The sequence below is a fragment of the Ascaphus truei genome, chromosome 5 (assembly GCF_040206685.1).
Source record: "Ascaphus truei isolate aAscTru1 chromosome 5, aAscTru1.hap1, whole genome shotgun sequence".
Lineage (NCBI taxonomy): Eukaryota > Metazoa > Chordata > Amphibia > Anura > Ascaphidae > Ascaphus > Ascaphus truei.
Genome location: NC_134487.1, coordinates 273688267 through 273703960, shown reverse-complemented (window position 1 = coordinate 273703960; position 15694 = coordinate 273688267). Strand labels below are relative to the sequence as shown.

The 15694-nt window shown below is 42.4% G+C and overlaps 1 protein-coding gene across 5 annotated transcripts in view; it reads right to left on the bottom strand.

Annotated features, from left to right (window-relative positions):
• Positions 1–15694, bottom strand: part of SYNPO (synaptopodin) — a 75245-nt gene that overhangs the window by 48344 nt on the left and 11207 nt on the right. For 2 of the 5 annotated variants that reach the window (XM_075602092.1, XM_075602096.1), the window contains exon 1: positions 13065–13205. The exons of 1 other annotated variant lie outside the window; for it this stretch is intronic. The gene's annotated coding sequence lies outside the window, so the exon portion shown is untranslated. Of the gene's footprint in view, positions 1–6059; positions 6354–13064; positions 13206–13718; positions 13740–15694 lie in introns of those variants that run through there. 2 more of the 5 variants (XM_075602094.1, XM_075602093.1) reach the window with 2 other exon arrangements.

Genomic DNA, 15694 nt, shown 5'->3' with positions numbered 1-15694 from the left:
GGTCTAGGACCGTGCCAGACAGCTTTTGCTTTTTAAATCGTAACACCATCTAACAACTCGGACTGCCTTGACTTCTCCAGGTACTATATAAACGGCAAAGACGAGGAATACAAATGTGAGGGACTGTTACGTTCCCAGAACTGTGTAGCATTGCTTCTGACCACCTTGAGATGCCTATGCAGTGGGAGTATTGAAATCAAGATGGTTCATGGAAAAGCTTGGACTGAAAGAAACTGCTCTTGGCATCTCCCCATAATAAAAGCCAAGATTCTGGTAGTTACGACTTTTGCAGCAAGCATCCAAATGGTAAAAACCAGACCTGCATGGACATCTTGGGATGATCAGGAGGAGATAGATGGTAACCACAGGTAAGGACATTCAATTTATCCCCATTCACTACCAGTAAGGCAAGCAGTGCATAACTTGCATCTCTGTCTGCAGAAAGGTAAAATATCTCATGGGTATTGCGAGACTATTACAAGAGCTCAATATAGCAGGGCTACAATAATTCAACTTTACTAATGTCTCTCATTTTGACTACCATTAGCAGTGATCTTTCTTGGCGCATCTTACTGGTGTATGGGCTAATAATAAGCAGGACTTTCCAAGTCCCAGAACTGCATATGTAAGGGATAACCTTCTGAGGAATAAGTATCTGGGATCAGATATATCCATGGTAGGTAACTGTGTTCAAAGTACGGTTACTATCAGCTCAAGCTTTCCAGGACTCATATAAATAATATGTTCAATCAACACGGGACATTAAGATATTACTGTATATATGCTAAAGATGCTCTTGAAAGTGAGGAACCACCCAGGAAAATATATTCTTTACATATAAACTTCTTTTGTGTCTCCTTATTTTTAATTGAATAGAATCCACCACCATAATTATCACAGTGGTACTTGTCCAAACTTGGTTTTAGTTTGCTGAATTTACAGTCGCCTTCAAGAAAAGGTCATTGGTGAAGGACAGATGCATTATTTAAGCCATACTTATTTAGTTTAATTTGCCTATCTTTAAAAAAAAAAAAATCTCTGTGAAATTGTGCATGAAAATAGATGGGAACACATAATAAATTGTGCTATTCAGACACATCCCTTATTTCTTTGCGATTATGTATATTTTGGTTACAGTGCCTTTTTTTTTGCCTATCCTCATGGAATGTGAAATATGTGTTAAAATGTTTTACTCCTTTAGTACTTTCTCTTAATTGTAACTCTAAAATTCCTAGCTAAGTGGCACGGCTGTTTTAAACAGGTATCGCTGTCTCATCAGTGATTCTCTTCCTGTTTGCCAACCTTGGTGATTTAGCCGAAGGCAGCAATAAAGGCTGAGCAAGAGTTCACCCCTTCTCTGCTGGCGAGACATGCTTCAGCTTGCAAATAACTGCAGGATTAGGCAGAACAGCACTTGGAAAGAAATGTACAGTAGACGTGTAAAGTCATCACACTTGTAACTGTCATTGGCTTTAGTTGTGTTAGTAAGGATATAGGCTCCTATTGAATATGCTGCTTCAGTCATGTGATGGGAATGGGGCTTCAGGTTACCCTGAAAATGGCTTCACAGCATATTGAATAGGTGACAAGGTGAGAGGATTGTCCTCTGGGACTCATAATCCTCGTCTTTCTCTGAGGGTGTACAAATAGTTGAGATTGCCATGGGCAAACAAGCTTTGCATACCCTAGTTTTGTATCTAGTTACCAGAATGTTCCATGAACCCTTCCAGTACCAGAGTGCCGGCAATGTAGGGAAAATGAAAGCGTTACATGCAACTTTGGCACTGTCATCTTTAACAGTAGGGTAGAACATTTCCATGATATAGTCATAATAGACAAGTACCTCTTGATTATTTGGTGTTGACATGTTTTGATGAAGGAGAAAACCCTAACTTCTATGATGGATTCCATTGCAAGAATATGAGACTATTGTTTACTAATATTTTATTTTAAAGAATCATTCATATTTTAAAATAAAAATATCATAATTTCTAGGTTTCAGCTACCTAGGAATGCATTGAGTTTGTGAGAATACCGTTCAGTATTCTAAGTAATTCCGTCGGAGGGCGCCGTGTTGTTTTGTCCCATAACTTAATTGTGTACCTGGTTTGTAGCCATGAGCAGGCCAGTAATCATTTTCACACTGATGAGACCCAAAAGGTTAAACAGCTGTCTGTGACTAGGTTTGCTGGCCATGCACTTCTTTAAAGGTGTTTTTTTTAACGTGCCACGCAGGCCAATAAGAAGCCGAACCTGATGACGTCTCAGCTTCCTATTGGCCAGCAGGGCACCGGAGATTTGAAACACTGCCACTACATGAATCCTAGTAGCCAGGCCCGTCCCTAGGCATTAAGCAAGTAAGGTACCGCCTACGGGTGGCCATGTCACTTGTGGCGGCAGCGGGACAAGAGGACTGCAAGAGCGGAGCAGCCGAACAGGGCGGTGACAGAGGACAGCGGCAGGAGAAGATGGATGACCGCCAGAGCAGACACGGATCAGTGCAGCAGAGGACGTCACGGCGGAAGCGAAGCAGGGCAGTAAAAGTGGAAAGCCAATGAGGAGCGTGCCCCAGCAATCCGACCCGGAAGTCTTCACTGACTTCCGGTGTCTGCCGCTGCTACAACGCGCTCCTTCCCTGCCATCTTCCTCCAACCTCTGACTGCTGTCCCACTCCGCTCACCACTCTGGTGGTCCTCCGTCCTCTTCTCCCACCTCCATCCTCTGCCACCACCTTGCTCCACTCCCGGCCACGGTCCTCCACAGAAGTCAGGTAGACAGGGCCTAAGGGCAGCACATACCTTAGGGACGGGCCTGCAGTGGTAGCCGAGCGGAGCAGCTACTGGCACCCCCCACGGAGGCTTTGCTGTAAACACTGTGTAAAACATCAAGCATAATCTTAAAACTGTAGACCAAGCAATATCCTACGTGTGTTTTTTTTTATAAATCATGTGTGTACTATGAGAAAATACTTGTAGCATTTTTTTTTAAAAACAATTTTGAATGAAAATGTTAATGTATTATAATGCAACAAGCCTCTTGTTTCTATGGCAACCATTTACAGAGTCACATCCCCATCCTCTTCTGAAACAGGCTCTGGCACACCCGGTTTTTCAGCCCTGCTCGCTCTCTTGCAGTGCACCAATTGTATCTAGTGACTGCCTGGTCACATGATCTTCCCCACAGAACTTTGCATCTTTGGTCTTCTCTGCTGCACTGGCAGCCATTTAGTGAACCCCCGAGCCGAATCTTCGCCGATCGATCTTCAACTTAGCTAATTACTTATCAATGTGTGGATTGTATTGATGCACATATTTATTTTTTAAACGGCAGCATGGACTGCTGCTTTAAAGGATCAATGTTAAAGCAGTTAAGAACCAAAAAGTGACGTACAATGAGTGTTCATTTGCCTGTTATTACCCAGAATTCCTGTCTGCAGTGGAAACACTAATTGCGCTGTGATTATGGGGTAAGACAGGTGGTGGGGACCTGTCTGAGACATGTGAATGTGTTCATAAGTGTCCATTATCATTGCTGTATGCAATAATATGGTGGTGTTTTTTAGCACTTTATTACTCACCATAACTTATTTATGTAGCTGGTTTATAGCTTCACAATGCAGGGCTAGTAATTATCCTCACACAGATGACACTCTCAAAACAGCTGTTTGTGAGCAGGTTTGCTGTAAAAGCTGTGTAAAACAGCAGGCATATTACTAAAGGGATCCATGTTACAGACAATAAAAGTTATGACAAGACTGTGATGTCATTACCCAGAATACCTGGCTGCAGTGGCTGTATGGTATGCTGTGTGATTAGGTGGTAAGTATGGTAGATTTTTGAATCTGAGTGTGCTCATAAGTGATATTTTGACTTGCTGTACGCTACTCTGGATGGTTTGTTGACAATTATTTCATGCGTGGTTAAAACCGCTTGCAGCTTCACATTGAATAGCTAGTATAACCATCCTCACACTGATGAGACTGAAAAGGTCAAAATACCTGTCTGTGAGTAGGGTTACTGGCTATGCCCTTCTGTAACCCAGGCTGTGCTGAAAAGCTGTGTAATGCGGTAGGCATAAGCTTATAGGGGTCCATGTTAAAATGGATAAGAAGGAAAAGGTGACCCTGTGTGTTATTACCCAGAATCCCTTGCAGCAGCGGAAGCATTGTATGCTAAGAGATAATGGGGAGAAGCAGGGTTGCAGACCTGTCAGAGATATGTGAATGTGCTCACAAGTGATATTTTTATTTGCTGCACACTAAATTAAGGAAATTCCAGGTCGAAATCTACATAAGAATATATATATATGCTGCTGCAGTTAGTGACATTTTCAGCCAAATATCTTGTTGGCATCTATGTGGAATTTCGGATGGTAAACTCCCGGCACGGATACTTTGACTTATATAGAAAAAAGCCCTAAACCTTAATCCGATAATCAGGAACATATAGACAATTCTGCTTTGATGATCACCTGGTTTTGGAAGACCGAAGACTGGCCCAGCTTGTCCTAATCCCACATCTCCCATCCTAATAAGGTAATAACTAGGAACTACATAGAAACTGGGAGCTGTAAAAACAGGACCGGCTGAGCCTATCCTTTATTATGAAGAGCTGGGTGGTCACCCCGTCTTGCTATATATCGTTACTATTTGGGCCTGCATTTTACACGCTGATTTATTCTTCCACAAGAAAAGGAATGAGCCGTGCAAAGGTTTCCACCTCCACAAATATTTCCGTGGTTTCCTCTGCCAATGTGGAAATCAGATATTCGGCGTCTGTTAAGGCCTCTATTAACCCCTCCCTTGCTTGGGGAATTTGACAAATCATTTTTGGAGGACTACAGGACCACTCACAATAGTCTCTGTTCAACCTGCCGTGGGGCCGTCTTTTTCATTTTCATGGAAGCTTGAAGCCCCATTCATTTGAAAGGGGCTTGTATGCTCCCCTGGCAATGAGAAGACCCCATCGCAGAATCTTAAATAGAAGCAGAAGTATCCGTAAAAAGCCATTTTCCTGTCTGAAGATCTTTGCAACATGATAAAAGGAGATATCAATTTACACCACAAAAGAGGCCTAGTGGGAAGAATAGTTCCCATGGAAATTGGAATCACAATGTTGTGGTTTTAGAGCCGCAAACCACTGTGACGTCATTGGGTAATGAAGCCAACGCCACCTTCATTATTATGTAACATAAGAAAAGTTATACATCTTGGCAAGCAGGGGTCCCCGGGGATGGGATTACCAGGGTTCAACTTCCCGAGACCCCCTAAGGTCAAATAAAGAAAAAATATATCAAAACAAAATTATTGCGGGACTTAAAAGTCTTCGTTTTTAATGGCGTGAAGCCACTTCCCCATGCTGGAGAAGGTTTTAGTTCCATTCATTTGTTCAGACCTGATAATTTGTTGTCAGCTTCCCTCTGCTGAAGTTCAGCTCCATTCATTTGAATTGGACCAGAATCTTCTCTAACAAGGGAACACCCAGGCCCTTCAACATACAGCAGCTGAAAATGGGTTCATCGCACATCCAAGCAACAGAAAACCTCCCACAAAGGCATTGTAAAATATAAGTTATGTACAGTATAACAGGGCTCTTCTTCAACTAGGTCTCCATAGGGGCCAGATTTAAAAAAACAAAAAAACACATTTAGAAGGGCCACAAGCTTATTGTAATGTATTTATTTTAAGATACATTTAAAGAATTACAAATTATATTTCAATATTTGGCAAGCATTTATAAACACCTGTACCATATATATTTACTGTACATTACCTTAATTTACAAGTAAGTTTCAATGTGAAAAACTGCACTTAGCAGCCAGAGCCACTAGTATGAAATTAGCAGGAGCAGAACCCAAGGGCCACATCAAAGCCCTTCATGGGCCACCAGCGGGAGTGCCCTGATGTATAACGTTAATTTGCATAAATAGTTATGCAGACACAGTAGGAGTGGTAATAAAATCATATTTACCAAATCTACTGTTTGTATTACATGCAGTAATTATGTCATGAGTTGTCAGCTGCTCTAATAAGCTGAAGGTTCTTAGCTTCAGCAACATACCGTGAGTATTGGCAGGGCCGGCTTGATGGCGGGGTCATTGTGTGACTGCACCGGGCCCCACACTCTCCTCCGGGCCCCACCTGTGGAGTGGGTATGGTGGTGGCGATGGAGGGAGCCCATCCAGGTGGCAATCATGGATGCCGGGCTCGACTTCCAGTGGGGCCCAACATCAGTGGCAGGAAGCCCGAAATGGGTTCCGTCCAGCCACACAGGTAGGGCTAGGGGGAAGGGATGTAGCCCAGCCGACACTTGGCCCCGGGCCCTGCGATTTTGCAAGCTGGCACTGATACGTACAATGGGTACAGTTGGTCTTCAACAAGGTACGGCGCCCACTAGAGTTGGAAGGCATGGATTGTACTTTCACAGCATATTGAATAAGGGCCCAAGATGTATGTTGCACTCAACAGTTACTGATATGGGGCAAGGAAGTGGTTGCAAACAACCGTAGCAATGAATTTGTAAAATTATCACACAAATGTGACAACCTTTAATATGAAATGTCAGTGGATTTATTTTGCCATAAGACACATGTTTAGGATCATCTAAAAAAAATGGTGTTGTTGTGTTGGGTATTAAGCCTAAAACTTTCTTGTTCCTATGTTTTTGTTGTGGAGACAAGTATCTTTTCTGCAGGAACCGGCATATTCAACTCCATACTTCATAGAACGACTTTCCTTCTCCCACCCCCCGTTCAATATAGTGAAAAGCTTTTAGAGTAACGCACAGATTGACTTGTGCATTGACTTCCATTCGCCTAAATGAAAGTTGATTATTGTTAACTCTGCGTTGCTCATTGTCTTGAATAGGGGCTTTTGACTTGATTTTATTCTTGGCACACTTGTAACATACCAGGGGCGGCAAGAACTGAGATCAAGTGGAAGAGGCATTCATGCATAATCACGGTGTAGGAATAACCTCTACAAGACCTCTTGCACCTATAGGCCCATATACATTTCCTTTCCTTTTTTTTTTTTTTTGTAATCCTCAAAACAAAAAAAAAAAACCCTCACTGCGGAGTCTTCCAGATGTTTTCAAGTCTGGAGAAACACTGATTTTTAAGAACAATTTCAACCTCTTTCTCCCCTTTGATGGCAGTTACTCAGATCCGAATGCTATGATGTCACCCCTGAACTGCATGAAGCTCTTTGTACTTTGGACATCAGGCAGTATCTGAGTCAGTGGAATTGACATCTTTATTGCATAGATTATACAGAGTGTTATTATAAAGCATAGAACTTTAGTCATTATAAAGTGGGTAGACCTTATAAAAGTCATTTTAGCTGCAACACGGCCCCTCTGGCAGAGAAGGAATTAACAGCTCATTGGATCGAGGGGGTAGGGGCTTTTGCATTATCCTACAAGACTTCCCGGCAGGAAAGGAGTTAAGAAGCCAAATTATCCATGCAGGTTGGGGCATTGGTTGCATGCTCAGGCTACACCCTTCTCATTTCCTGCACAGTAGACAGATTCCCAGACTGGGGTGGCATAACTCATTCTTACTTGGAGTGTCACACACTGATTTAATTCTGCTTTAACCCTTTCACCCTTACATTTATAGCTGCACTGCAGGCGTTACATGGTTGACATATCATCCTTCCAAAGCAGCAAGATTAAAGGTAGCCAAGCCAGAGGTGCCCCAGTGAGATAAGAGCCACATGTGGCCGGAAAAAAAGAGTTTATGTACAATACTGCCATTAGAATTTTACTATAAAATAATATGTTTCTATGTAGTAGTAATATATTAGATGATGCTGATAATTATTACAATTATTAACTCAGAATATCTAAAGACTCTTGTTAGGCTGTAATACATTTGGTTGAACTAATAAATATGTATGTATGAAAGATGTGCACAAATGATTTGCCAAGCATTAAGTCGATGTGCATTGCAATTTTGTTTAATCTTCAAATTTGCAAAATTCTCTATAATCACAAGGTTTGCTTGCGGATTGATCTAAAATCGCGCGATTAGCTTAATGCTGAGATTTTATATAGAGCACACACCACATGTTTTGCTTTTATACACACACACACACACACACACACACACACTGTACATATATATGTATATATGGATTTCTGTTTTTTATATATATCTATCTATATATTTTTTTTTCACCCACCAAAACTTAAAATGTATGGTAAACCTACCCAGCCTAGAAATATTTCAAGGCAAGTATAAACCAACCTCACACTGATGATACCCAATCGCTGGGTGAAACGCGTTAGAGGTGCAGGGGTATGCTTCCCCTCCTCGTTTTATCCATGTTTGAATAAAGGAAACCATTTACAGCACAGTCCAGCCTCAGCATTTTCTTCCTGCATCGTAGTGCCCGCTGATTCACCTCTCCTCATCGGTATAGGTGATTTCGTACTGGGTATTCTATTGCGGTACAAGAATAAGTGAACCATCCATAAATGTAAACATTAGGCATAGGGAAACCTTACCCATAAAAAGTTTACAATCGAAGATGCTGTAGGTGAAGGTGTAAGCGCAGTGGTTAATGATCTTGAAAGAGGTTGTGGAGTCTTGATTTGAAGCTATTCAAATGCTTCATTCAACAAGATGCATTTTTCAGGTGGATCTTCAGGATGGGCAAGGAAAGTGCTTGTCGACTACTTAGGGGAACAGAGTACCTGAGCATTAAGAGCCAGTGAGGAGAATAGTTTTCCAGTGTAAGAGAACAGTAGAGACAGGTGGGACAAGCTAGGAGGCAGCATTGAGCAGAGTGCCAAAACCCAGCGGGATACGGCAAGAGATCAGATCTGAGGGGCAGATGTAGAGGAGACTTTTATAGGTATTGAGGAATTTAATGGAAAGCCAACAGAGGAACTTAAAGAGGAAAGAGACTGTCCTAGGAGCGAGAGATGGTTTTAGCAACAAAACAGCTTCGTAAGAGTGAATGGCATGAAGCTCAGGAGCTAGTGATCAGAAAATTACAACATTGAAGACATGAAAAACGAGGAGATGCTTTAAAGTGTTGGCTGTTGAGTGACAAAGAGCAAAGGCCGGTCCTAGAAATGTGGCGAAGGATGATCTGGCAAGTGACAGTGTGAGAGAAGGACAGTGAGGCATTGAAAGTAACACTAAGCAATGTGTGAGATTGGCTGGATTGGTTTATATAGAATGTTGACTGTACGAGGGGGGTGGGATAATGTTTTAGGAGAAGAATCAAGCTCAGTCTTTGACATGCTGTATGAAGTTTGAACCAGCCAGGATGCTATTGCTGAGAGGCTTTTGGAGCAACACAGTGATGAATAGAATTAATATTTGAATATTCAGCTACCACTGAGGTGAAATCTTAATATACCATGTTGCTGTCTTGCATGGCAGCCTGTGCAAACAGTGAGACAATGTAATATGACCAAGACTTCATTGCCATGAATTAATCGGTGACTGTTCGCATCCATGTAGAACACTTTATCCAGCACACCATCTATGTTTGCATAAGTGATCACTGTATAAATTGATCACAATGTCCTTGACCAGGTAGTATTACACTGTGAGTCGCAGTCCCGTTTAGAAACATGTATTGAATTGCAATAAAGCAAACATACTCCGCCGTATAGCACATTTACTGTCTTTAATAGCTATGCCTATGTCATAATTGCTGTGTAAAAAGAACATTAATAAACATAGCAACTTATATACAATGCATACTACTTTTATTTGGGGCTAGTTAGGGCTCAACTCTAACTGAGGAAAGAATGCTGAAGGGATTCCAATGTCATAGTGACCACAAGTCGAAGGGTCTTATTCTATATACCATGAAACCCCAATGACTGCTTTGGTGTATATAGAATTACCCTCTAAGCTCCTTAAAGGAACAATTCAAGTGGGCCGTTTTTATTTATTTATATATATATATTTTTAACATAGGTCTGAAGCTGGGGGTCTCTGGAGCTGAACCCCATTAATACATTGCTCCGAAGGGAGTGCCGGCATTTCGGCAACGTTTAAAGCTGGCTCATAACGTGGGCCAATAGGAAGCTGAACCGGATGATGTTACGGCTTGCTACTGGCCCGCAGGACGTGGGAGCTTTGAAAAGCCGCCATTACCTAAACCCCCGCTAACAAGCCATAGCGGCTACCGGCACCCCCTACAGAGGTATCTCAGGAAGCAGGCAGTCCCCTGGGATTAAATTAAACGGTTTAACTCCGCCGGAGACCCCCTGCTTCAATTCCATGTAAGAATGACAAAAAATACAGCTCCCACGGATTGCCTCTATAAACAGTTTTGGACTAAAAAAAAAAAAACCCATCTACTTAATTTTACAATTAAATATATGACCAAAAGTAAAAGGAAACAGTGAAGAGAATATGTGCTAAACAGGCAAACTGGACTGTCTGAATGGAACTGTATCTTTAAAGGGGCGAGTCTCCTTTTTAACCTACTTGAAAAAAAACAATGACATAATATTGTGCAAATCTCTGCCTGGCTTATGTAAGTATGACATCCAACAAGCTATAGCTTCTACTTACAGAATGGGCTTGACAGTACAAAAGCTAAAACCACAGATCACGCCCATCCCTAATACTCTCACACTCTTGCCTATATTTACCAAGTAGTCTTTACCTTCCGGAGCTGGAAGACATCTTACAGCCCATCGACTGAATTGGCCTGTAAGTTGCCTTCCAGCACTGAAAGGTACCTTATGGAAGAACACTGCTTAGTAAACATGGCACTTGATCTCTCATTGAACTCCAAGAGAAAATCTATTAGAAATTTGGGAAAATGCAGAGCATCATTTAATCTTCCGTTCGAGTTGAGGAGGTTAAAATGTACCTCCAGCTTCTTATCCCCCTCTGTGTGGTGTCTATGTCAAGAATCTTAAGTCTATAAAACGTAAGGTTTGTACATAGTGAGGGACAGCAGTTCTGGTTTCTTACTATGACATAATATGGTATATTGCTCAGACAGGAAGATGTTAATAACAATGTATCACAATATATAAACTCTGCATCTTGGTTCTTCTACATTTACTCATTTGTTGATGGATGAGGTCCCTTTGTCATTGTGTTGGGGTTTAGGAAGATTTGTACAACCACACAATAGGAGAAGTATCACCTGTCCCAGAAGACTTGGGAACAGTAGGAGAAGATATCCAAGCTACTAACCACGAGCACTGACTTTGTGAACAATGTCATTTATTTCTCTAGTGAATCGGGTTCTGTATTTTTGCCCTTGGGTTGCCCCATTTTGGCAGTCAGAAGACTTTGATAAATAATCTGTAAAGACTTTATTCCCTCTAAGCCTCAGCACTACACCGTCTATAAACAAGTCTTTGTTAAAGAGATGGTGGAACTCCAGTTCCTCCCAATATGTTCAGATACCTATAATACCTGGTGCTCTGTCCCTGTCGATCCCAGGGTCCCGAGTCTGGGTTCTGTATTAATGCAGAAGTATTCAAAGGAAAGAGGAGGCACTCAGGAGATAATCATGCAGCATAAGCTTGCTTCGGTTTGTTCCAACATATTCAGAGCAGGTACAAGTACATACTGTATATAACGTTTCGGGGGAGCTAGCTCCTTCTTCAGATAGGCTATGGGTGCACAGATCTGAAGAACGTTATTTACTCCTTTTTCCTTTGAATACTTCTGCATCGTTACATGAGTGTCAGATTTATATTTACCCACATTAAAACGCATTCAGTAATATAACACGATATCTGACATATACACCTGTATATTGTATATGTATGCTGCATAACAAAATGCTATATTCACAATGCTTTCATTTTATACATACAGTAGGATGTCAACCTCCTACATGCACAGAGCAAACATGTATATACTCAACACACATACACAAACCATTCATACAACTCATACAAACCTTACGGTATACATCCACATATTACGAACACACGAACACTTGCCTGCACACACATGTAGATATGCAGAAATACATAGATGTGCATGCAAATGCAAACATGCTTAAACACATGCAGAGACACACACACTTGCATGTGCAGTACATGCATACAATGTACACAAATGAAGATAAATACATACATACATACATATATATATATATATATATATATATATATATATATATATATATATATATACATACACACAGTGCAGTATATGAATGTAGACTTCCGCACACATCTTCTTGTATAAACATTCTGTATATGAAGGCAGACTGTCATTCTTCAGCAGCTCTTGATCATACGCTTTGTAATGCCGCTCTCCAAATCTCGTTGGGGTAGCATAAACAATTGAGTGGGAATAACATTCCCAGGTCTTCCCGACCACACTACACCAAAGAAGTGTCACATCTGTACCCCAACCTCTCCACAACGCATCCTTTTCTCAGCCCCCCCCCCCCCCCCCACCTCAGCACCCAAGGGTTTCAACCACATCATGGAATTTTGGGTGACCACAGTAATACAAGTTTAAGTAAGATCAGGGAGCACGGTTATTTAACCCCTTGGTTCCCAGAGAGACCAGCAATGTATTGCTCCGCATCTATTTACTAAAGTCCACAGCACAAGCCCAATAAAGTTTACTACAGCACAATATTTCTGAAAGAAAGGGAATCCGGTTTGAAAGCAATTGGAGTTTTTCCTTTTATAAATCTGGTGCAATTCTTTTGCACTAGTTTTGCCATAGCACAGGTCTACTGAAAAAGTACCATGCCACAGCTGGGAGACTGCAGCAAATGACCCTCTTAATCTTCAACAAAGACCACTGCACAGCTGCAACTTTCTACTGCAAAATGAGGCTGCAAAGATGCTGCGATCACAAAGCAACTGAAGCACATTTTCAACCAAAGTCTTTAGCAGTGAGCTGCTTGGCTGTTCTTGTCCGGATGCACATCATATATATGTATATGTAAGTGTTCATATTAAATTAGCATGATGCATTTATGTGCATGTTCTGTACATCATTTGTTGAGACCCCCCTAAAGTCTATAATACTTGGGTGAAATACTCCTTAATCTCTAGAGTGGTTGCCCCTATGCACAAAGATTCTCCGTACATAAGGGGACTTACCTCCTTTGAGGGCATCTGAACAAGGCAACTTCTGTTCCTAATTCCTATATACACCTATCCAGAGTGAGGATGATGGCTAGACACACACACACACACACAAACACACTGCCTCACTGCCTTGAACTCTCCCTCTTTCACTCAGCAGCCCCAGGCGCAGGAAGAAGGCAGGGAGAAGGCGCAGAGAGGGGGAGAAGGGGGTGTGGAGAGGGAAGTTTTATAAAACAGAGCACCTATTGTCTGCAAACCTCAGCATATGGTATATTTCATACATACTGAAAGTATTACGCTGATATATTTTTAGATTTTTTTTTTTTTTAAGCAGACTGGGATGCAGAAATACAACGAAGAATAAACTCAAGAGATCAGCCATAGGAAAAAATAGAAGTAGAGGGAACCAGCTACCCTTCAGAGTTTAACCCCTTCCGCGCCGCAGTGTATGGCTGGCCCCTGTGGCAGTGAAGGGCTTAACCATGGAGCATATAGGTGAATTTCAAGCCACTCTTCCTCTCTTTGAAAGGGGTCATGCAGCAGAATGGAGCCCTGTTGACTGCACACATCCAACCATCTACAACCCCCTGCTACTTACAGAATGGAGACCCCCGAAGAACAATATAGGAGCCCTCCAATTATTGCATGCGCTGACTGCCTACTCACCCTTTCTGTCCTCTGTCCTCACTGGCAGATATATCCCAGCTGTAGGGAGAGGACTCTGCTCTCGGTTATTGCTGTGGGTCAGAGGGCAGCAGAGAGCGGAGACGCCACACGCAGTGAATAAGGAACACTGGGAAAGAGGCATTGAGGGGACTTATCAGTGGTACATTACTCATACTCACAACAGCACACGTTTTATCGCATACAGAACACATTTTAGATTGCCAGTTCACTTGAGCAAGGACCACTTGCGCACACAGTAAACCTTACCTTGTTACCTTTGCAATACTTTGCATGCTACAGTACATTATTGTTGCCTTTAACAGCACAGCACTGCACTAAGTAGGGAAAAGGTTAGTGACATGGTGGAAGCAGGGCCGTCTTAACGTATGGGTACGCTGGGCTGTTGCCCGGGGGCCCCACAGCATAGGGGGGCCCCACGCGCCCGGCCCATGCGTGCCCACCAATGCTCTCCCCCCGCCCGGCACCCCCGGCTCCGCTCACTCTCCTCCCCGCCCGGCACCACGGCTCCGCTCGCTCTTCCCCCGCCAGGCACCCCGGCTCCGCTCGCTCTCCCCCCGCCCAGCACCCCGGCTCCGCTCGCTCTCCCCCGCCCGGAAGTGGAACCCCGGCTCCGCTCGCCCAGCACCCCAGCTCGCGTCGCAACCTAGCAGTGCAGCACTTCCGGTGCCAGCTGCTGCTAGTGAGCGCGTGGGAGGCCTGGAGCGACAGTGTTGGCAAGGCCCCGTGCACTGCTTTGCCCGGGGCCCTGTGGCGAAAATGGGGGTAATCAGCGCATTAATAAATGCAATGGGCTCGGCTGGTTACCCCTATTTCGTATTGGGGATGAAGGGGTTAATTTTATATGCTGTTCCCCTGTACCATTTTCCCCTATATGCATTGTTGTCCACTTTTTGCAGGCTAGTCACTACCTGCAGTGCTGAATAACAGGAGCCGTTCCATTAAGACTGCTAATTTAGGAACGGAGTGAGCCAGCACCCTGATTTTTGGTGTGCAGCCTCAGTGTAACACCCCAAGCACACACATATTAAAAATATAACTTTGTCATAAGGGAAACATATATTTTTGATAAAGTGCCTTTCTGTTGCAGTTTTAAAATGTACCGGCAGGATGCTATTTTTTTCTGCCTGCCTTTGTAATGCATTAAGGAACAAATGTTATGCATAGATGAAAGACCCCAGAGTCTTACAGTGTCACTTAATCAGGATGTTTCTGAGTAGCAGATCCTGTTACTCATCCTAGATATTTCACACCTTGGGACCAAACTCCAGATCCAAAATCCTTTTCTTCTTTCTTTTTCTTCATCTGTAAATTATAATCCAATTTAGGATCTGTCACATGGTCTACTACAACCAATCAGATTGGGGATATATTTGCCACAATCTGATTGGCTGAAGTACCATGTGAAGGCAGCCATGTTGCTTTTGGTGACGTCATGTTAAAGGGAATGGAAGCACAGCCATTCTGATTGGCTGGCTTCAGAAGAAGATATAGAAGACACCGAAAGAGCCAAAATTGGATTACAATTTACAGATGAAGAAAAAGAAAGAAGAAAAAGACTTTGGATTTTTTTTACCTGTGGCTCGTTGCATTTTGTGATCGTGGGTTGGTCCGAGAGCTTGCGGTAACGACGGGAATCGGAGGGTGAAGACATTTAAAGTTAAGGGAAATTTTTTTTATTTTTCTTTTAAAGGTTTTTATTTTATTTTTTTGGTGATTGCATTTTTTCCCCACATATTTGTTCCAAATGTATTTATGTATGGCCCTTTAGGGCTATACATACATACATACATACATACATACATACAGTAAGAAGCAATGGTTGTTTTGGCAAATGCTTGCTTGTATGTATTTTAAATATATATTGGTTCTTTGTTTTTAAATTTGTATGCTATTTATATTGCATATTGATGTAGCGTTCAGTCATTTTTGCTGCTGTTGTAAATTGTTTATTTCTG